General features: G+C 42.8%; 1 non-coding gene across 1 annotated transcript; it reads right to left on the bottom strand.

The window, feature by feature from the left end:
- Positions 1 to 7227: 7227 nt before the first annotated feature.
- Positions 7228 to 7303, bottom strand: TRNAP-AGG (transfer RNA proline (anticodon AGG)). The gene has a single exon. It is a non-coding gene; the product is annotated as a tRNA-Pro (tRNA).
- Between the last annotated feature and the right edge of the window lie 17062 nt (positions 7304 to 24365).

Genomic DNA, 24365 nt, shown 5'->3' with positions numbered 1-24365 from the left:
AGCGGATGGGGGTACCACCTGCCAACCTTGTCAGGGAACTTACTTACCTATTGGAAGAACAATTAGCTCAATTAGCCTATTGTTACATGGAAGATAGAAAAGATACCTAATAAACATGTGGATCTGGCTAAGAAGATATTTGGATAGATTGTTGAAAGGGTTGAATAGTTTCCTTTATTTATTTATTTATTTTGTATTTTTCTGAAGCTGGAAATGGGGAGGCAGTCAGACAGACTCCCGCATGCGCCTGACCGGGATCCACCCGGCACGCCCACCAGGGGGTGATGTTCTGCCCATCCGGGGCATCACTCTGTCATGACCAGAGCCACTCTAGCGCCTGGGGAAGAGGCCAAGGAGCCATCCTCAGCGCCCGGGCCATCTTTTGCTCCAATGGAGCCTCGGCTGCGCGAGGGGAAGAGAGAGACAGAGAGGAAGGAGAGGGGGAGAGGTGGAGAAGCAGATGGGTGCTTCTCCTGTGTGCTCTGGCCGGGAATCGAACCTGGGACTTCCGCACGCCAGGCTGACGCTCTACCACTGAGCCAACTGGCCAGGGCTAAATAGTTTCCTTTAGACACCTATGATATAGAAGTAAGGTGAGCTTCAGTCAGAATTTAGAGGAAACAAAGTAGCCAGGACTTGCTGGATTTGAAATAAAGTTACTTGTCTTTTCTAGCTTCTCCAGAAGACAAAGCTTAAAACAGGAAATGGCCTAATGGCAAAGGTCAAATTCAAGGTCAGGGGTCCCCACACTACGGCCCCGTGGGCCACATGCGGCCCCCTGAGGCCATTTATCCGGCACCCGCCGCACTTCCGGAAGGGGTACCTCTTTCATTGATGGTCAGTGAGAGACGCAAAGCATGGCATCGCTCACATACAGTACTACTTCCAGTGACATGGGATGCACGCCTCACGGCTCCGGAAGCACATCACATCACTTGTTACATCTGGCAGTGACAAATATGGAACTGGACATTGACCATCTCATTAGCTAAAAGCAAGCCCGTAGTTCCCATTGAAATACTGGTCAGTTTATTGATTTAAATTTACTTGTTCTTTACTTTAAATATTGTATTTGTTCCTGTTGTGTTTTTTTACTTTAAAATAAGATATGTGCTCTGGCCGGTTGGCTCAGCAGTAGAGCGTCGGCCTGGCTTGTGGGGGACCCGGGTTCGATTCCCAGCCAGGGCACATAGGAGAAGTGCCCATTTGCTTCTCCACTCCCCCCCCCCCTCCTTCCTCTCTGTCTCTCTCTTCCCCTCCTGCAGCGAGGCTCCATTGGAGCAAAGATGGCCCGGGCACTGGGGATGGCTCCTTGGCCTCTGCCCCAGGTGCTAGAGTGGCTCTGGTCGTGGCAGAGCGACGCCCCGGAGGGGCAGAGCATCGCCCCCTGGTGGGCAGAGCTTCGCCCCTGGTGGGCGTGCCGGGTGGATCCCGGCCGGGTGCATGCGGGAGTCTGTCTGACTGTCTCTTCCCGTTTCCAGCTTCAGAAAAATACAAAAAAAAAAAAAAAAAAAAAAAAAAAAATCACTAAAATAAGATATGTGCAGTGTGCATAGGGATTTGTTCATAGTTTTTTTTTATAGTTTGGCCCTCCAATGGTCTGAGGGACAGTGATCTGGCCCCTTGTGTAAAAAGTTTGGGGACCCCTGTTCAAGGTGGTATCAGGGAAATATGGCCAGAGGGATGGTTGCAACAAGGGTGTAGCTCAAAGACCTGCGGTAGGCAGCCCCTGGGATGGCCCCCTGTGATCCCTGCCCCCTGTGATCCCTGCTTCCTGTGATCCCCTCCCCTGAGTGTGGATCCAGTGATTTGCTTTTAATAAACAGAGCACGGTAAAAGTGATGGATATCACTTCCACTTCAGATTGCAAAGAGAACGTGGTCCCCTGCCCTTTACACCTTCTCTTGCTCTCTCACTTGCTTCCTATTTTGGAAGCCAGCTGCTGATGCAAGCTGCCCTATGGAGAAGCCCATGGGGCAAGGAATAGTGGAGGCTTCCATCCCAGAGCCAGCAAGGAAATGCGGCTTGTAGTCCGACAACCCACAAAGACCTGAATCCTGCCAGCGACCATGTGAGTAAGCTTGGAAATGGATAGATCTTCCCTAAATGCAGCCTTAGATGAGATCTGTTACGGACTGAATGTTTGAATCCCGTTAGAAGTCATATTTGGAAGTCCTAACTCCCAATGTAATAACATTAGGTTCTTTGGGAAGCAATAAGCTTTGGATGAGGTCCTAAAGATAGATCCCCCATGACGATTTCTGCGCCCTTATAAGAAGAGGAAGAAACGCCAAAGCTTGCACTCTCTTTGCCATGTGACGATACTATGAGAAGCTGGGCATCTGCACGCCGGGAAGGGGCCCTCACCAAGAACTAAATAGGCTAGAAGGTTGATCTTGGACTGCCCAACCTCTGGAACTGTGAGAAATGATTGTGTGCTGTTTAAGCCACATACTCCGTGATATTTTGTTACGGTAGCCTGAGCTGACTAAAACAAGACCATAGACCAGTGACGCCTTCATTGTGGACTTTGAGATACCTTGAGGCAGAGGGACCCAGCTAAGCAGAGACTTGGATTCCTAACCCAACCGAAACTGAAATAATAACAGATTTTGTTTTATGCCATTACGTTTTGAGGTAACTTGTTATACAGCAATAGATAAGTTGAAATACCAGAAATATTTAATAGATCCTTTCAACTGGACAGCAAGGCTTCTAAGACTCTTAATGGTGTTGCCCACAGCAGTCTCACACTGGCCCGAGGTAGAGAAGGACCTGTCTTTGAAAAAAAATATGACTATGGCTTTTGCCTAAGGAAGGAATAATAATAACTTGAAGTATAAGAAACCCATGACTATTTAAGGATCTCTACTAGCTTGCGCTGAAATAGACTGTTCATAATGAATAGAATCTGGACCTTCAACTTTACAGGGAAGAAGCTACTCATCTGCAATTATGGGCTATTTGGAAAAGAGAAGATGATTTAAGATGGAGCTGAGAGCCACTGAGAATCATTTCCAAAGAGCAGGAGTAGGCCAAATTAAGCAACTGATATCATTTGACTAGTTGGATTTCAGAATTGCTATGGGTTACTTGCCATATCTCTCCCATTGTCTCCTCTTTTTGAGTGGGAGAATGTATGTATTATATATTTTCTGCCCTTGCCATGCCATTAGATATTAGGTGTGTGAGAAACGGACACTTCATCTCTTTATTTCAATAGTCTGCAGATCACAGGTAAACATCTGAGGAGCCACAGGTAAGGAGCCACATCTGCACTTGGGTCGGACTTAAATGCTGCTATCCTAGACCAGGTTTGGCAAACTTCTGTATAGTGTCAGCTAGTAAGTACGTCAAGCTTCGCAGTCACGTGTATGATCGCTGTGTATGTTCTATTTGTTTGTTTGTTTTTAATAACCCTGTGAAAATATAAAGACCATTTTTATCTCAGGGGCTGTACAAAAATAGTCCCCAGGTTGGATTTGGCCCTCATGCTGTGGTTTGCTCACCTTTGTTCGAGACTATGACATGATGTGTAATAGAATGAAACATTTTGATATCCGTAGGGGAAGAGATAGTGTATTTTTCATAAGGGATGGAAATGTATTGTTGTGGCGATAGGGTGGATGATGGTAGCCAGTCTTCAAACACAGCCTCAGAGAACTTCACCTCTTTGTACATGCGTACCACTCCTGCCATCAGGAGTTGGAGCTCGCATGCCCTGCCCTTGAATCTGAGCTGGGCCTGTTTCTGCTTTAACCAATAGAGTTTGGAAGAAATGACATAGTGGGAATTAATTCTGAGTCCAGGCATTAAAATATTCTGGCAACTTTTGTTTCCTCTCTCTTGGAAGACAGCTTCCATGTGATGACGAAGCCCAGACAGTCCCATGGAGAGACCGACATGGAGGAAATTCAAGCCTTAGCCCTCGCATCCCAACTCCCTCAGCTTTGTTGCCCTGCAACAGACAACACCGGCAACCAGCCTTGTGAGCGCCATCTTGAGGTAGATCATCCTCCATATTGCCTTGTGAGCGCCATCTTGAGGTAGACCATCCTCCATATTGAGCCTCCCCGGCCGTCTTCTCAGAACACTGCCCACCCACATTGCAGATACACTTGTGGGCAAGTACTGTTTTGAGCCACTAAGATTTGGGGTGGCTACTCATGTAGCAATATGTAATGAAAACACTAGGGGAGGGAGAGGGGGAACAGTGTAAGCAAGGCTCTGGGAAACCGGAAAGCACTGGGCATTTTCAAGGGTGAGCAAGTAGAGTAACCTGTGACACAATGGTTCTACCCATAAAATAACCAAAATCATAAGTGCCATTGCTAACGTATACTTTTCCTTCTAAAAGACAGTAAGGTAGAATTGAGAAATGTAGGTGGTCCCTTCAGAACCGTAATAAAAACTGCTGAATACCTGATGATAAGTAGAACACGGCAAAGCCAGACTGAAATTGGCTGCGGTGCACTCGTCAAGGCACAATGATGATTAAGTGACTTTTCCTGTCACCACTTTTGTAGTATATGTGGTTTGAATTTGTGCTTCAGGAAAACAATAAATCAGCAAATGCCTCTGGCCTTTTATAGAGTCACTTATAAACAAAGGTCAAATGCTAAATTTGAAAAGTTAAAATGTTTACTGTATTCTAACTTGTCTAGAGTGCAGTGAGCCTGTGAGTGTTAGGAGGTAAGGCTAAAGATTTAGTTCCTGTAGTCATTATTAAGGACTGCCCTTTGGAAAATCTTCAGTGGCTAGTAAGGTAGATTCAAGACAGTAGATGGGAAACAATGGCTAGTAAGGTAGATTCAAGACAGTAGATGGGAAACAATGGCTAGTAAGGTAGATTCAAGACAGTAGATGGGAAACAATGGCTAGTAAGGTAGATTCAAGACAGTAGATGGGAAACAATGGCTAGTAAGGTAGATTCAAGACAGTAGATGGGAAACAATGGCTAGTAAGGTAGATTCAAGACAGTAGATGGGAAACAATGGCTAGTAAGGTAGATTCAAGACAGTAGATGGGAAACAATGGCTAGTAAGGTAGATTCAAGACAGTAGATGGGAAACAATGGCTAGTAAGGTAGATTCAAGACAGTAGATGGGAAACAATGGCTAGTAAGGTAGATTCAAGACAGTAGATGGGAAACAATGGCTAGTAAGGTAGATTCAAGACAGTAGATGGGAAACAATCAATTGCCCAGGATTGAGCAATGAGAAATGGATGACAACGTCTGAGTTGTAGGGGCGAAGGGAAAATCAGGCATTTGACTTAACAGCTGGGCTTCAAGGCTTCAAGAATTTGGTTATGTGAATTCCAAAAAGGAAAGGTAAAAAGAGGGAGACATGTCCACAGAAGACCTGATTGTATAAATATATAGAGAGTGGTTCCGCATCAGATATATGAAATTTGCTAGTGTCAAGATCATGCTGATTGTCGAAAAATGAGTCTGTAGCCAAGACATAGAAGATAATACACGTATTTGTGCGCCGGCTGAAGTGAAATCATAGGTGAGCTTAAGCAATAACAAGATGGGAGAATAGAATTGTATGACATATCTGTATTTAGACAGGGCAAGGATAAAGACTAGCCGGGAAAGAGACAGACTAAGTGGTCAGATGTAAGAGGAGACGAGCACACTAATAAAAATAATTTTTAAAAGTGTTCAGCTAAGAGCATGGAACAGACTTTTACATGGATTGTGACATTTTAGTGTTTGAAGATGTCCTGTTAAACATAAACATTTCTATTCACTGTTTCAAAACCTCTAATAAAAACACAAGGGATTTGTTGCTGTTGTCGTTATTTTTAAGACAAACTAATAAGGGTAAAGAGAATGAAAGAAAACAACTGCAGTAAAATTTGGGAAGCTGCAAAGCACATAGATAAACACAGAGGAAGATAAATCCTTCCACTGAAGGGTCCCCACTGAAGGGTCACCCCGGACACGCCTGGGCGGCCGCCAGCACCTTAGAAATGAGAGTGAAAATGGGGCTGTAATCTGGAAGGGGGGGGGTCAAAGGAAAGGGGTTTGTATCCAAATTCCTCTCTTTTTTGTTCCACAATTTATTCTTAAATTAACATTCTAAGATTCTCCCTGCCTGACCTGTGGTGGCACAGTGGATAAAGTGTTGACCTGGAACACTGAGGTTGCTGGTTCGAAACCCTGGGCTTGCCCGGTCAAGGCACATATGGGAGTTGATGCTTCCTGCTCCTCCCCCTCCTCTCTCTCTCTCTCTCTTTTTCTTTCTCCCTCCCCCTCTCTAAAATGAATAAAGTCTTATAAAGATAAAAATTAAAGAAAAGATTCTCCCCTCATTTTAGGACTATCTAATGGGGAAAAAAGGCGTTTTTCTCTTTTTTTCCCTAGAAATGCTGAACTTAGGGACTTGAGTACACTTGCAATGAGTGAAAAAAGGGGGAATAAAAAAACAGCTTTCTGTTTATGGCTATTCCACCCGGACATATAGTAAAAATTAATGTAACATTTATATGCTTGTGATTTTATAAATGCTAGAGGGATCATCTCCATCATGGGAAGTTACAAAGAAAAAAATGTTAATGCACACAACTCCCTTGTTTTTTTTTCGCTTTTGACCCCTTTCACCCATTTCTGCTGCCTTCCACCCCCTGCCCACTAAGGCAACCACCAGCCTGTTCTCTGCATTGTTTTTTAGATTCCGTATAAGATCACGTGGTATTTGTCTTTCTCTCACTTATTTCACTCAGCACAATGCCCTCAAGGTCCATCCAAGTTGTTGCCAGTGGCAAGATTTCATTCTTTTTTTTGTGTGTGGCTAATATTGCATATATATGAGAAAAACGTATTTTCTCTTTTTTTCCTATAAATATCATATATAAACAATTTCTTTTTTTATTTTTATTTTTTTTATTTTTTTTTAATTTTTTTTATTTTTTCATTTTTCTGAAGCTGGAAACAGGGAGAGACAGTCAGACAGACTCCCGCATGCGCCCGACCGGGATCCACCCGGCACGCCCACCAGGGGCGACGCTCTGCCCACCAGGGGGCGATGCTCTGCCCATCCTGGGCGTCGCCATGTTGCGATCAGAGCCACTCTAGCACCTGAGGTAGAGGCCACAGAGCCATCCCCAGCGCCCGGGCCATCTTTGCTCCAATGGAGCCTTGGCTGCGGGAGGGGAAGAGAGAGACAGGGAGGAAAGCGTGGCGGAGGGGTGGAGAAGCAAATGGGCGCTTCTCCTGTGTGCCCTGGCCGGGAATCGAACCCGGGTCCTCCGCACCCTAGGCCGACGCTCTACCGCTGAGCCAACCGGCCAGGGCTTATAAACAATTTCTTTATCCATTCATCCATCGGTAGACGCTTAGGTTATTTCCAAATATTGACGATTGTAAACAATGCTGCAATGAACATGAAGATGTGTATCATCTTTTTGAGTTCGTGTTTTTATTTTTAATTTGGATAAATTGCTGAATCATACACTTGTTGCTGTTTTTAATTTTCTGAGGGATTTCCTCCAGGCTGTTTTCCAGAGTGGCTGCACCAGTTCACATTCCCACCAGCAGTGATGAGGGTCCCCTGGGTCCCCTTCTCCACATCCTCACCAACACTTGCTATTTCTTGTCTTTTTTATAATAGCCACTCTAACAGGTATGAGATGAAATCTCTTTGTGGTTTTGGTTTGCATTTCCCGATAACTAATGATGATAAGCATCTTTTTTTTTTTTTTTTTTAATTTTAATATTAAAGGGGAGAGACAGACAGACTCCCGCATGCGCCCAACCGGGATCCACCTGGCACGCCCACCAGGGGCGCCGCTCTGCCCACCAGGGGGCGACGCTCTGCCCACCAGGGGGCGTCGCCCCGCCGCGACCAAAGCCACTCCAGCGCCTGGGGCAGAGGCCAAGGAGCCATCCCCAGCGCCCGGGCCATCCCTGGTCCAATGGAGCCCCGGCCGTGGGAGGGGAAGAGAGAGACAGAGAGGAAGGGGGGGGGGTGTGTGGAGAAGCAAATGGGCGCCTCTCCTATGTGCCCTGGCCGGGAATCGAACCCAGGTCCCCCGCACGCCAGGCCAACGCCCCACTGCTGAGCCAACCGGCCAGGGCGATAAGCATCTTTTGATACACCTGTTAGCCATCTATATCTCTTCTTTGGAAAAAATGTCTATACAGATGTTCTGCCGATTTTTTTTTATTGGATTGGGCTCTGTTTTTTGTTTTTGTTACGGAGTTGTATGAGTTTTTTTATATATACATATTTTTTGGATATTGACCCCTTACCAGATTTGCAAATACTCTCTTCCATTCAGTAAATTGCCTTTTCACTTTGTTGATGGTTTCCTTTGTTGTGAAGAAGCTTTTTAGTTTGATGTAGTCTCACTTGTTATTTTGCTTTTGGTGTCTGATTTTTAAAAAATTACCAAAACTGATGTCAAGGTATCTGGGTATATCTTAAACACTTAAATATTTTACAGGGTTTTTTTTTTTTTAAATATTAAACCGTGCTATGGTGAACATTGCCTAATTATTTCCTTAGAATACACTAAAGAAATAGCTAGGTTAGATGGTAGACAAATTCTAAGTGTTACTATTTTATTACACCATTTCCAGCATTGGGTAAACGTTCTCATTTTGCCAATCTGCTGGTGAAAATATTTTTTTCCTTTTACCTTTGACCCCCTTCACCTACTTCTCTGATATTACTCTTCTAATCTGCATTTCCTGGTTGTTAGGTGGTCTCACCGTCTTTTCACCAGTTTATAACCATTTCAACTTCCTGTCATGTCTGAGCATTTTTCTAAAGATGATTGCCTTTTTCTAATTGATCTTTGAAATTATTTTGATTCTTGGGATACAAACAAAACAAAAGAGACACAAAATCTATTTGCATGGACCAGACAGTTTGTTAAGCAGTTAGGATGAAGTCGAATACGTGCTATAATTATAGAAGTTCACATTTCTAGGGATGTCGTAAGTGTGGGAAATACATACTCCGCATGCTCAGTAGAGACTTCTAGGAGGTGTGACATCTCACTGAGCCCTAAAGGATGAGCCATCAGCCTGACCTGTGGTGGCGCAGTGGAAGGGTGAGCAGTCACGCCCAGTTAAAAGTAGGAGTGGAGGGTGTTCCAGTTAGAAACAAGTCAGAGGGACAAGAGAGGACTTCATCTAGAGAACTGGAAAGTAACAACTGAAGAACGCAAAGAATGGTGCGTGATTAGCTAAGAGAAGTAAAGGGGGAGGGGAGATGATGTAGAGTTTAAGAACTTCACAAGTTATGGGAAGTAATTTGGACTTTATTCTAAGGTAGTAACACAATGAACTCATGAGAATGTTTTCAGCTGCAGGTAACAAAAGAATTTACTAAAAGTAATTTAAACCAGAGAAAAAAAATATTTTTTAATATTTATTGATTGTAGTGAGAGGAGAGAAAAAGAAAGGTGGGAAGAAGCAGGAAACATCAACTTGTAGTAGTTGCTTCTTGTATGTGTGGGGTTTTGAACTGGTGGCCTCAGCATTCCAGGTTGAAGCTCCATCCACTGCACCATCACAGGTCACTGTGCCACCACAGATAGGGCCAAAATTTTTTTCATATAACAAGTGTGGTCCCTGGGATGGTTTATCATTTCACTCTGCTGTTGTCAGTGTGTGTAATACTTTTTATAGTCTTGTGATGTATCTTCCCTTATAGTTCCAAAATAGCTGCAGCAATTCCAAGCATCACATTTTTTACACAATTACATTCATGGCCTGAAAAAGCAGGGAAGAAGGTTTTTTCCAGAATCCTCTAGCAGAATTCCCCATCTCTCATTGGCCAGAACCAGATCACATGGGAAGCCCTACCTGCACTGAATGCTGGGAAAATATCTGACATTTTCATCATTTGTGATAGGTGGCTTCTATCTGCAAGGAAGAAAGGGAAGAGTAATAGCTTTTGGGTAGGAAACCAACAGTGTTGTTCTCAGCGTTTGAAGGGGTTTGAGCAAACAAGTGATGTGATCAGGTTTACATTTAGTTCTCTGTTCCTCAGGTCTGCTGGGTCCTTTTGGTTTGCTCTACATCAACCCCCCCCCTCCCCGGTTCTTTACTCTCCACCACCACTTTCCCATCTAGTCCCCCTACCTCTTTTTCGGGCATAATAAGATCATTCTCTACAACATCTCGGAACATTCATGGCTCTGACTTAATTCTGCTAGAACTCTGCAATATCTAGAGCATTTGACGCGAACACTTCAGAAAGTGTCTTAGTTGATCTAAAAGTGTTCTAAAATAACTAATATTTTGGGTTTCAAGTATGCTCAGGTATACCTGGTATTCCAACAGGAATGTTAGCCAAAACTTACTTAATTTCCATTATTAACATAAGAAAATGATACATTCAGCCTGACCTGTGGTGACGCAGTGGATAAAGCGTCGACCTGGAAATGCTGAGGTCGCCGGTTCGAATCCCTGGGCTTGCCTGGTCAAGGCACATATGGGAGTTGATGCTTCCAGCTCCTCCCCCCTTCTCTCTCTCTTTCTCTCCTCTCTCTCTCTCTTTCTCTCCCTCTCCTCTCTAAAATGAATAAATTAAAAAAAATATTTTAGAAAATGATACATTCAGTTAGATTGTGTGCCTGGCACACAGTTGATAAATATAGAAGAAACTCTTTTTCTCATGTTCACAACTGTAAACGTGCTTTTGCCCACCCCTGTATTTGTAGAATGAATAGCTTTTTAAGTGAATAATAGTCTCTATTTGTGTGTGTGTGTGTGTGTGTGTGTGTGTGACAGAAACCAAGAGAGAGACAGAGAGGGCGACAGACTGGACGGGAGAGAGATGAGAAGCATAAATTCTTCGTTGCGGCACCTTAATTGTTCATTGATTGCTTTCTCATGTGTACCTTGACTGGGAGCTACAGCAGAGCGAGTGACCTCTTGCTCAAGCCAGTGACCTTGGGCTCAAGCATCAACTTTGAACTTCAAGCCAAGAGACCTTTGGGCTCAAGCCAGTGACCATGGGTTCATGTCTATGATCCCATGCTCAAGCCAGATGAGCCTGGGCTCAAGCCCGCGACCTCAGGGTTTCGAACCTGGGTCCTCTGCATCCCAGTCCGACATTCTGTCCACTTCACCACCACCTGGTCAGACTTTATTTATTCTTATTGATTGATTTGAGAGAGAGAGAGAGAGATTGATTTGTTGTTTCACTTATTTATACATTCATTGGTTGATTCTTGTATGTGCCCTTACTGGGGGATCGAACCTGCAACCGTGGCGTATTAGAACAATGCTCTAACCAATGCTCATGCCAGCCAGGGCATAATAGTCTTTAATCCATGTCTTTACTAAATTACTTTAGAAAAAAATAAGAGCAAGAGTCTTGGCCAGGCAGCTCACTTGGTTAGAGCATCATCCCCAATATGCCAAGGTTGAACGGTTTGACCCCGGGTCATGGTACATCCAAGAATCAACCAATGAGTACATGGGTGAGTGGAACAATGAATCAATGTTTTTCTCTCTCTCCCTTCTCTCTCTAAAATCAATTAATAAAATATTTTTTAAATGAGAGCAAGCATATGAATTTTGCTAGAATATTCATTGACTTTTAAAGACCAAATAGTGACATTGCCTCATCTGGCACTCCCATTATATCTATTTATGCCATATTCAAAACATGGAAATCGTTGCAGGCCGACTTTGCTAAATGATTCATATTTCAACTGTGATGTAGATCTACTGACTTGTCTTACAAGTTGGATGCCACATAAGTTAAACATTCTAGATGTTTTTTGAAAAGCATTATTTGCTCTGGAGCTACCTGGAATTTATTTTATGAGTGCTGATCTCGATTTCTGCTGTCCAGATATGATCAGACTTGTTATCACAGACTATGGCCTGTCACCTGGTCTGACTCAACAAATTCTGTCTGCCTCTTGAATGTCAGTTGAACTGAGCAGCAGTCAGTGAAGAAATATTGAGGACCATATGCGGGGAGATTATGAAAGGAAGTATATGCCCCAGCTTCTGTAACATGATCACTAACAAACATTTTAAGCACCCGTTGACACTTTCATTAAAAGTTGAATGTGTTTGACCTACAACCAAGATTACTCTACCCGGCAAAGCTATCATTTAGATTCAAAGGACAGATGAAGTTTCCTAGACAAAAAACATCTAAAGGAATTCAACACCACCAAACCAGTATTACAATAAATGTTGAAAGGATTTTTTTAAAGAGAAGAAGAAAAAGATAAAAAAATATGAATAATAAAATGACAGTAACTACATATCTATCAATAATTACTTTAAATGTAAATGGAGTAAATGCTTTAATCAAAATATATAGGGTGGTTGAATGGATAAGAAAATAAGACCCGTACATACAGTATGATGTCTATAAGAGACTCACTTCTGATCAAAAGACACACACATACTAAAAGTGAAGGAATGGAAATAGATATTTCATAGAAATGGAAACAGGAATAAAAAAAAGCTACGGTAGCTTATACCAGACAAAACAGTCATGAAAACAAAGGCTATACCAAGAGACAAAGAAAGGCCCAACAATTCCAATTCTGGGTATTTATCTGAAGAAACTCAAGAGACTAATTAAAAAAGACATATGCATCCATATGTCCATTGCAGCATTATTTATAATAGCCATGATATGGAAGCAATCTAAGTATTAATCAGTAGATGAATGGATAAAGAAATGATGTATATATACAGTGGAATATGAGTTGGCCAAACAAAAGAATGAAATCTTGCCATCTCCAACAACATGAATGGACCTAGAGGGTACTGCGCTGAAATAAGTAAGGGAGAGAAAAACAAACGCCATATGATTTCACTTACAAGTGGAATCTAAAAAACAAAATAAACAAAACAGAACAAACTCATAGATACAGAGAACATTTTGATGGTTGCCAGATGGCGGGGGGACTTAGGGTGGATGGGTGAAAAAAGTAAAGGGATTAAGAAGTACAAATTGGTAGTTACAAAACAGTCATGGGGAGGTAAAGTACAGCATTGAGAATCTAGTCAAAAACAGTGTAATAACTATGCATGGTGTCAGATGAGTCCTAGATTTATCAGGGTGATCACTTTGTAAGTTATATAAATGTCTAATCACTATGTTGTACACAGTATTATATGGCTACTGTAATTTAAAAATTAAAAATTGCTTGACTTGAGGTGGCATAGTGGATAAGGCGTTGAGCTGAATGCTGAGGTGACCAGTTCAAAACCCTGGGCTTGTCTGGTCAAGGCACATATAAGAAACAATTATGAATTGGTGCTTCTGTTTCCTACCCCATCCTCTGCTGCCCACCCCCCGTCCTCCTGTCTTTCTCTCCCTCCTCTCTCTATAATCAATAAATAAAATCTTTTTAAAAAATTATTATTTTTTAAAAAGATTTTTACCTATTCATTACAGAGAGAGGAGAGAGAGAGAAAGGCAGGGAGAGGAGTGGGAAGTATCAACTTGTAGTTGCTTCTCGCATATGTCTTGACTGAGCAAGTCCGGGGTTTTGCACCGGTGACCTCAGCATTCCAAGTCAATGCTTTATCCACTGCGCCACTACAGGTCAGGCCAAAAATGATTTTTTTTTTTAATTTAAATGTTTTAAAATGAGTGACATGCAAGTACTTGATATTAGCTGTTATTCAATCGGTGAGCTTTTGAGTTATATATGATAAGATATCAACAATGGTTTGATCACAGAGTTACTGCTTATGTTGACTTGTGATTCTTCTGAGTGAACCTGGTGTCACGGAAATTTAGAGATGAGGATCTGTGCTGAGCCAAAGCTCTGCCACTTGTATGTATCAACTTTGGGAAAGGTGCTTCATCTTGCTTATTTGTAACATCGGACTAGTGATCATGGTTTACCTCCTGCTCAGAGCTGCTGTCAAGACCACATGAGAGTGCACACATATTTTAACAGAAGTACAAACATAAGCTGCCAGTCAGTAAATTTCTTCACTGATACGCTTCCCCATGACCACATGAAATAAATTTACGATAAGCTATGTCTCTACAATATGGTATGCAATGCTAAAGCATAACCTGCTTTTCTGGAATTAGCTCAGATGAGCTAAAGACAAGGTGTGCTTCTTCCATCTTTATGATGAATTACAGTCTTGCTATTAAAAGGTGTATCCTTTATTTGAAAAGGTTGAGTAGGATGATTCTTTCAAAAAAGAAAAGAGGCCCTGGCCAGTTGACTCAGTGGTAGGGCATTGACCTGATGTGTGGATGTCCTGGGTTCAATTCCTGGCCAGGGCACACAGGAGAAGCGCCCATCTGCTCCTCCCCCCTCCCCCCTCTCTTCTCTCTCTCTCTCTCTCTCTCTCTCTCTTTTCCTCCTGCAGCCAAGGCTCCATTGGAGCAAAGTTGGCCCAGGCACTGAGGATGGCTCCATGGTCTCTGCCTCAGGTGCTAGAATGGCTCCGGTTGCAATGGAGCAACACCCCAGATGGGCAGAGCATTGCCCCTGGTGGTCATGCTGGGTGGACCCCAGTCAGGCACAAGTAGGAGTCTGTCTCTGCCTCCCTGCTTCTCACTTCAGAAAAATACAAAAAAAAAAAAAAAAAAGAAAAGAAAAGAAAAAAGAGCATTCCAGGTGGTTAAATTTAGGTCTGAGCCCATTCTGAGAATATCCTATAAATCCACAGTAGTGTGTGAGTGTATGTGTGTGTGTGTGTGTTGCAGTACTACTTTTTTTTTTAGAGAGAGAGAGGGTCAGACAGGGACAGATAGAAAGGAAAGGAGAGAGATGAGAAGCATCAATTTGTTGTGGCACCCTAGTTGTTCATTGATTATTTCCTCATATGTGTCTTGACCAGGAAGCTTCAGTAGAGCCAGTGACCCCTTGCTCAAGCCAGTGACCTTGGGCTCAAGCTAGCAACCTTTGGGCTTCAAGCCAGCAACCTTTGAGCTCAAGCCAGTGACCATAGGGTCATGTCTATGATCCCACACTCAAACTGGATGAGCCCATACTCAAGCCGGCGACCTTGGGGTTTCAAACTTAGGTCCTCAGCTTCCCATGCCATCGCTCTACTCACTGTGCCACTGCCTGCTCAGGCTGCAGTACTACATTCTAACTTGGATTTTGAATTGCATGCAATTTCTTCACTTTAAATTTTTTCTTTCCATTATGTAGTTGTTTGAGGGGTAATGCTAATAATCACGTTGAGCTGCCTCTTTTTCTGCTTCATCTATTTCTGTGATATTTTTGCTAATTAATACACATTTTATTTGTTGACATATTTTCAACAAAGGCCTGTTCAAGAAATACTGCTATTTTACAGCCATGTGAGCCCTCTTTTCTTCCTTTATTTAAAGACTTTTCTTTCATTCACTGTCCACAAAGAAGAGATTATTTGAACATCCTGTCCTTGTCCTGCAGCTGACTATAAATCTGGCACTGTCCTGGCTTTTTTTCTGTTTATAATTTTTATTAAATTTTGAAATAGGCCCTGGCCGGTTGGCTCAGCGGTAGAGCATCGGCCTGGCATGCGGGGGACCCGGATTTGATTCCCGGTCAGGGCACATAGGAGAAGCGCCCATTTGCTTCTCCACCCCCCACCCCCCCTCCTTCCTCTCTGTCTCTCTCTTCCCCTCCCGCAGCCAAGGCTCCATTGGAGCAAAGATGGCCCGGGAGCTGGGGATGGATCCTTGGCCTCTGCCCCAGGCGCTAGAGTGGCTCTGGCTGCGGCACAGCGACCCCCCGGAGGGGCAGAACATCGCCCCCTGGTGGGCAGAGCGTTGCCCCTGGTGGGCGTGCCGGGTAGATCCCGGTGGGGCGCATGCGGGAGTCTGTCTGACTGTCTCTCCCCGTTTCCAGCTTCAGAAAAATAAATAAATAAATAAAATTGAAATAATTACAAACTTAAAAGAAAATTACAAGACTAGTACAGGGAATTCCCCTATACTGTTCACCCAGAGACACTATCAAGTTTCATGAACCATTTCAATAATGTCCTTTAAAGCAAAAGAATCCAATCCAGGGTCACAAATTGCTGTGTGTTTATATGTTATTATCTCTTCAGTTTCTTTAAACCTGGAATACTTCCTTGGTTATTTTATAGACTACTCCTCAATTGGGTTTGTCTGATGTGTCTTTCTTCGTGATTAGATTAAGGTTATGCATTTCTGGCAGGGATATCACAGAGGTGATGCTGTTCTTTTCTTACTGAGTCCTCATCATGTGACACATGTCATTTTGTCCCAAAATAATGTTAGTGATGTCTGATGGTAAAATTGCTCTTTTTCCTCTTGTAGCTAATCACTGTTTTGCGGGGAGGAACTTTCAGACCATGTCAATATCCTGTTCTCATACAACTTTCACCTTCCAGTTTTAGCATCAGTTGATGTTTCCTGCCTGAATTATTTTTACTATAATGATTGACAAGTGGCAATCTTCTAACTTCATCAGTCCTTTTAAACTTGGACTTCTATTCTAAGGAAGAATTTTGTCTTCTCTCCATGTATTTATTCACTTACCTATTTATGCCAGCGTGGATTCATGGAGTCCTGCTCTATTCAGTGGGATATAACGTTACTGTCATTATTTATTTTGATGCTCAAATTGGCCAAGATTTGGTCCAGATTTGGACTCCCATTCAAGTTTGCTCTTGTGTCCTTTTGATATGTCCCCTCAGTCTAGGAGCACTTTATTATTTTCTGATACAAGAAGATGTTGCAGACCCATCTTGTACTTCCAATGCTCCAGACCCGGAACCAGCCATCCAGCCATTTCTACAAGGAGCCCTTTTAGGGGGAAGAACTGTATTTAGATACCAAGGTCTGGACATTAGGTAGCTCATTGCTATAAGTCTTCTTAGTGGACAGAGCTAGGGAATATATAAATGTGTATACACACACACATTTTTGCATGTATATATATACCTATATATGCAAACATATATATTTTTTATATCTCTATATGTACATCAATCCCTGTAATTCCAAACCAACACACAAAGCTCATTCTAGTTCTTTTCTGTCTACATTTGTATTTCCCTTCTCCACCAGGGAGACACCTGGCTCTCGTTATCCTCATTATATGTACTGATTGCTCAGTTCCCCGGTCTATCCTCCTCTACTGCCTGCCAGGCTGTCACCCTGCTTGGCTAACTTCCTTATGTAAACCCCAACTACCCTCCATGCTTAGACCTGCATAATGATTTTTAAATTAAATTATGAAGGAAAAAAAGGAAAGAATGTTGCTCATGATTAAACATTTTAATTAAATATATTTAACATCACCAGTATTTACGATGCCTTTCAATAACCCAATAGAAAAGTGGTCAAGGACACAGAAAGGCAATTCATTTAAGAAATGTAATATCTGCCCTGCCTGGGTAGTTTAGTTGTTTAGAGCATCGCCTGACGCGGCAAGGTTGCAGGTTGTGGGTTCTATCTCTGGTCAGGGCACGTGCAAGAATCAACCAATGAATGCATAAGTAGGTGGAATAACCGACCAGTGTTTCTCTCTCTCTCTCTCTCTCTCTCAAATCAATAAATAAAAATTAGAGAAAAATAAAAGGGAAATGTAATATATAGATGTCACACACAAGCTAAATGATCAGGGGATTGAATAAATAAATTATATTGCTCAATGTATACTGGGCAACCATTAGATAGGATTAATATGGATCCTTATTTATTGATTTGAAAAGACTCCATGATATATTACATGAAAAAAATTGTTCAAAATACTACCTATTTTACATACTATTTTGTGTTTGTGTATGTGTGCATAGAAAAAAAAAAAGAGAGGTTATACAGGAAAATATCAACACCATTCCTGACTCTTACAATGATATTATGAGAGAGTCTTAGCATGTACTCTAAAACCACCACTTAATGGTTTTCCCCTCCCCGTACCAAGCACATGGCGTTAAAAAACTTGGACTATTTAGCTAGATTTGTGTTTTTGTTTCAGGAAAATAAAATTACATATATAAAATCGTGAAGAGAATGTATGAAATTTGAATGTATGAAATAGAATTCTGTGAGAAGTCCTCTGTGAAGAAAGAGTGCTTGTCTGATGTTAGTTTTACTAGAAAACAGACACAGATTCTCCCCTCAGTACTTGGGTGAGTTAACAAATTTGTAATTGGAGTTCACTGTTTACAGCCCTGTATGAGGTGAGAGAGTGGTGTTTGCCATACTTTCTACCTGAGAGAAAGTATTAAAATTGCATACACTGTCTCCATCTTGAAGCAGGAGCTTGGTTACACTGGTGGGGCTTGGTAGTGGGTCTGTGTCCACCCCTTTGATCAAATGAGCCACACCTGCTTGGAAGCCCTAGAGGGCGGAAGAAATCCCACCTACAGCAGAGAGCTGGAAGCAGTGTGAGAATGTTGCTTCGTATCATCAGTAAAACAACCAGCCTTTGATGATCTGTCTTTGGTGACCTGAACTTTTTGTTTTTTTATCTTGTAGGGATTAAAGGAATCAGGATACATTTCTCCAATTTTGTTTTTACTTTTTAAAAAACATTTTATGTGCTGCCTGATATTTTTTAAATGAGTATATACTACATTTCTAACCAGAAAAAAAATTTTTTTTTTCATTTTCAAATTAAAGAAAATAATGTCTTAAAAATATTCAAAACTCGGTAAGTGGATAACTCATTGTAAAAATGGGCTGAATATTTGAATAGACACTTCAGCAAATAAGATGTATGAAAGGTGATTAAACACATGAAAAAATGCTCAACATAACTAGTCAGTGGGGAAATTTAAATTAAAACCACATTAAGCTAACCCTACACACCTATCAGAATGGCTGAAAATTTTAAAACTCATGATACCTAATACTGCTGAGGACGTGGAACAACTAGAACTCTCATTTGCTGTCTCAAAATCAATTCAATGTTTTTTTATAAATGTACCGTACGATTCAGCAACATCACTTCTAGGTATTTATCCAAGTGAAATAAAAAACTTACATTCACATGAAAACCTGTGTGTGAATGTTTGTAATGTCTTTTTATTTTTCTTAAGTGGGAAGCAAGGAGGCAGAGAGACAGACTCCCACATGTGCTCCGACAGGGATCCACCTGCCAAGCCCCCTACAGGGCGATGCTCTGCCCATCTGGAGCCTTCTCTACTGATCAGCAATGGAGTTTATTTTAGCGCCTGAGACGAGGCCACGGAGCCATCCTCAGCACCTGGGGCCATCTTGTTTTCACTGAGCCATGGCTGCAGAAGGGGAGATAGAGAAAGAGAGAGAAAGAGAGAGAAAGAAGGGAGAAGGGGAGGGGTGGAAAAGCAGATGGTCACTTCTCCTGTGTGCCCTGACCGGGAATCAAACCTGATATATCCGCACACTGAGCTGACGCTCTACCACTGAGCCAACTGGCCCGGGCCAATGTAATGTCTTTATATATTTATATAACCTCCAAAGTCTGGAAACAACCCAAATGCCCTCCACCTGGTGAATGGATAAACACTGATATAATCATACAAAAAATACTACTAAGGTATGAAAAGGAACAAACTACTGATATATTCAACAACATAAATGAATCTCAAAAGCATTTTGCTGCGTCAAAGGAGCCAAACTCAAAAAAACTACCTAGTGTGTGATTCCATTGATAAGACATCTTGGAAAAGGGACAGAAAACTGATCAGTGGTTACCAGGGGCTGGGAGTGGAGGAAGAGGTCAACTACCAAGGGATGCTAGGAAATTTCAGGAAGGGGGGAGTGATAGAAATATGGTAATATTTACACAATTGTATCTTTCTTTTTATTTTCTAATTATTTTTAAATTTATTATGTTTTTTGAAATATAATTGGCATATAACATTGTGTACGTTTATGGTGGACAGACATGTTGATCAATTTAAAAATTCATAGACCTGTACTCTTAAAAAGGTGACTTTTACTGCATACTCCGTCAGCCCTGGCTGGGTAGCTCAGTTGGTTAGAACATCCCCCCGAAGTGTAGAGGTTGCCTGTTCAAACCAATCGGTATTCCTGCCTCTCTCTCTCTCTCTCTCTTTTCTTTCCTTTCTCTCTAAAATCAATAAATTAAATATATATATATACCTCAATAATAATGAAAATAACATCTTAGTTTGGGTTTCCCCTTAAACAGTTCCTGAGAGAGAAGGACTTGGGTGCAAGTCCTTTGTTAACAGGGAAGTGTGGTGAAGGAACGGGAAATGCACGGAGTAGAGGAGAGTGTACTAATGAGCAGGCTACCACTGCTCCTGCTGGCGTCCCTGTGAGACTACAGAACGCAGGGTGAGAACACTGGGGTCATGTCCACCAACTCGCACCCTCACTGATTCAGATTGCCCGCAGGATCCCTTCTCCCCGGTCCGGCACGCGGCTGAGCAGTCCTCTGCTGCCCGGAGAGCGCTCGGAAGAAACACAGGTGCTGCAGGCGACCTCAGGAGGGGACTGAGAGGATACTGGCAGGCACCAAGAGCACCTGCTACAATATTTTCATTAGTTACAGCATTTTAAAGAAAACTCTCTTTCCTGCTGAAGCAAGACTCAAGAACTACGTAACGCAGGTTGTACTACTGATCAGCCCGGAAGACAGTCTCATTACGCCTATGAACAAAACCGCCCCGCTGCTCTCCTCCCTCCTGCGAGGCTAGGTCTGTGCCTGGCGACCCCAGTCCTTTCCTTTTCCAGCCCACTCTCCGTGTTTCTGTGGAGCCAACCAAACTCTTTGTGTCTCTTTGACATAAAGATAGTGGGTGTTGCACAGGGACACACCTGGTTGTGGACCAGGGCATCTTGTGCCCTTAAGGAACAATACCACCTGGGGACAACCTTAGAGGCAAACATTTCTCCAAATTCCTGTTGTGCTAATTTGATGATCTTTCTATAGGGAAAAGAGTAGAGAGATGTCAGTTTAACTCACAAGGTTGCAGGTGATTGACTACGGGTGACAAGTCCAGGCTACCTTACTCAAGTTGAAATTTGTCTCTTGGAAAAATGTAGGTTTCAGGAACAGCTGGAAACAAAATCTCAAATGTCTCTGCTTCCCAGTGTCAACTCAATCCTCTTATAGACCGGCTCCCTTCACAGCGTTCAGTTTATCTACAGGGGTGGGCAAGGTAGGTTTACAGTTGATCGTATGGAGACTAATACAAGAATAAACTCTGTTTCAAGTGCTCACAACTGTAAACATACTCTGCCACATCCTGTAGAGCTCCAGTCACTAAAAAGTCTGAGCTGACTCCTTTGACTCCAAATCAAAAATGAGGAGGAGGAGCTCACTGACCCAGGTTGTCAGGTGGCCTGGACCAGTCAACTGTGGGCTGTAAGAAAAGGCCACGCCCATTGGCAGCGGGCCCTGGAGTCCAGGGTATTTTTCAGAGGAGCGGGTGGCAATGCTTGGCAGGCAAACATAGTAAGAGAAAGAAAAATGTCAGAGTGTGGGGGCTAAAAAAATAGCCCCCCACCTTTTAAGTTCTTCTGGCTAGGCTAATAACCAAATTAACAGAGACAGATTAACAGGAGAAAATCAAAGTTGAATACATGCACAGGGGGCATTCACAGAGGCATGAAAATTTCATGAAATTTCAGAGACAGTGAAGCAACACTGGGTATATAACATATCTCTGCATAATAGAGAAGAAGTGGGGGAAGGGGTATTCGATCTCAGAAGTGAGAAAGGGTGATTTGCAGGTCGTTAAGGAAGAGTGGGACATCTGTGGAAGGAAATCCTTACTAGACAGCAGAAACAATGAAACCGCGGGCAACAGTCCCCTGCCTGAAGCTCTCTTGTTTACCATGCTTAATTCAAATTAGGCTAAGGTGAACATCTTAACATCTCCTTCCTGAAAGCATGTTTCTGTCCGAATCTCTTGGGCAGGAAAGGGAGCCGGTGGCTGAAAGGCTCTCTCTGAGTCTTGGTTCTTAATAAATAGCTTAAAATCAATATCCCAAAAAGGCAGCTTCATGGTAGTAAAATTTTGGTCCCTTCAAGAGTCAAGAAACAATACACTTTTTTTTTTTGTATTTTTCTGAAGTTGGAAATGGGAAGGCAGTCAGACAGACTCCCGCATACGCCCGACCGGGATCCACCCGGCATGCCCACCAGGGAGCGATGTTCTGCCCATCTGGGGTGTTGCTCTGTTGCAACCAGAGCCATTCTAGCGCCTGAGGCAGAGGCCATAGATCCATCCTCAGCGCCCGGGGCCAACTTTGCTCCAATGGAGCCTTGGCTGCAGGAGGGGAAGAGAGAGACAGAGAGGAAGGAGTGGGGGAGGGGTGGAGAAGCAGATGGGTGCTTCTGTGTGCCCTGGCCAGGAATCAAACCCGGGACTCCTGCACGCCAGGCTCTACCACTGGGCCAACCGACCAGGGCTAAGAAACAGTACACTTTTATAGTATCCAAATGGAACAAGGCCTGCATTAAAAAGGATAGGCTAGTTAATGCTGCAATAGCAAATAAACTCTCAAACTTCCATGGTTTATTTCTCATTCCCCTAAAGGTCAATGTGGGTAGGATGGTTCTCAATATGATGGTAGCACCAGCTAGAACACAAGATTGCCAGAGCAGTGGAAAATAACTGTCTTGGGCCCATTGTCATTTCCTCGTAGTCCTCAGGCCAGAGTTAATCTCACAGCCTGGACCCAACTGTGAGGGGGGCTGGGAGATGAGGGAAGCCCAGGGGAATTTGGTGAGTGCTACCTGTCAAAGGTCACTGCTTCTCTGCAACAAACAAGTATCTCACAAGGGGCAGGGATGGTCAGGGGATTGCTCCACAGAATAGGGAGAATGTTCTGTATCTTAGAGGAGACTTCTGGTTTGGATCATTGGAGGGAAGAGAGAAGGCAGTAGAATTTTGTGTGCTCGTAAAGGAGAATAATGACTCCAATTTAGTGGAGTGAACATTGGTGTAAAGGTGGGGTTGGAGAATGGGATTGGGACAAGATTGCAGAAGGTCTTGAATGTCTAATTGAGGAGTATGCACACTAGTATGTAGGAAATCAGATACTGCTGAAAGCTTTCGAGCCAGAGACTAACAGGAACAAGGTGAAAGTTTTAGAAAGCTTTATCTGGCAACAATATATAGCTTGGCTTATTTTAGTCTATGCTCAGTCTAATTGCAAGCATTCTGTTGACCTCAAAAACGCTCTATAGAGGACGTCCATTCCAGGTAGAATGGCAGGGTGGATAACCTGAGAAGACACCCCACTGTGAAACACCCCAGACGTAAGGAAAAACATGTCCAGATAGCACTGGGGGCTCATTTCCTCTCCTATTAAAAATTTTAAATTAAAGAGAGAGAGAGAGAAACAGATTTGTTGTTCCCCTTATTTAGTGCATGTATTGGCTGTTTCTTATATGTGCTCTGACCAGGGATTGAACCTGCAACCTTGACAAGTTGGGACACTACTCTAACCAACTAAGCTACGGGGCCAGGGCTCCTCTCCCATTTCTGTAGCCTAGCAAGAAGGGGCCTAAGCAGGATGGTTAGCTCAGGAGAAGGACAGCATTGCTGCTGGCTGAATCCCAAAGGGATTCCTCCTTCGGAATAAGCTAGTTCCCTTGATTAGGAAGTTCCTATGGTCATAGACTAATTTTCCTATAATGTAGTTACACCTTGCCTGAGTGCACTTATCCACAGGATAGGGAGAGGAAAGGGGGGCCCTGCACTGGGCTGATTGCTGATCCTCTGCCTGTAAGTTTCCTAGTAAACCTCACATTACATTTATACCACATCTTGCTAGTGCCAGTGGTGTATATATCTATGCCCTTTAGGTGGCAAAATGAACATCCTTTTCAATGCATGTCCAAACTGTTAATAAAATAGGGGAAATCCTCAGAGGCTAAAAGTTGCAGGCCAAAAACTGGGAGAAGACATTTGCAACCAACAAAGCATGTGAACAACTCTTAAAAATCAGGAAGAAGGAGATGTACTAACCAGTAGCGAAATGGGCAAAAGACAAGAACAGGCAATTCACAGAAAATAAAATATGAAATATAAGAAAATCTCAGTAATCAGGGAAATAAAAAAAATAAAACCACAATATTTTATATTTTATATGGGTAGAAAATTCAAAGTCTGGCGATTTCCTACACAAAGTGCATTTCAGGGTAACCAAATACAGGTCATGAGGGAAATTTATCTCTAGAGAAATATTCTAGCTAGTATATGAAAAAGGAATGATAGCCTCACAATTTTGCAACCTCCAGTGAATAATGAACTAAGCAGTGATTAGCAATGATGGCCTTTTCACACAACACAGACACAACCAAACGCTATGTGCCTCCTGCTGGAAGAGCACACCACCACTTAGAAAATGTTCCTGTCAGAAATTTGATCCTGAACTGGATCAAGGCTCTGGATTTAACAAACACATGACTGGAAACAGGGAACAGAGGAACACACGAGAGAGCACCCTCTGAATGCACTG

Source organism: Saccopteryx bilineata, chromosome 6 (assembly GCF_036850765.1).
Source record: "Saccopteryx bilineata isolate mSacBil1 chromosome 6, mSacBil1_pri_phased_curated, whole genome shotgun sequence".
In the NCBI taxonomy this organism is placed as follows: Eukaryota; Metazoa; Chordata; class Mammalia; order Chiroptera; family Emballonuridae; genus Saccopteryx; species Saccopteryx bilineata.
The sequence above is the reverse complement of the archived record's forward strand: the minus strand, read 5'-3'. Positions and strand labels throughout refer to the sequence as shown.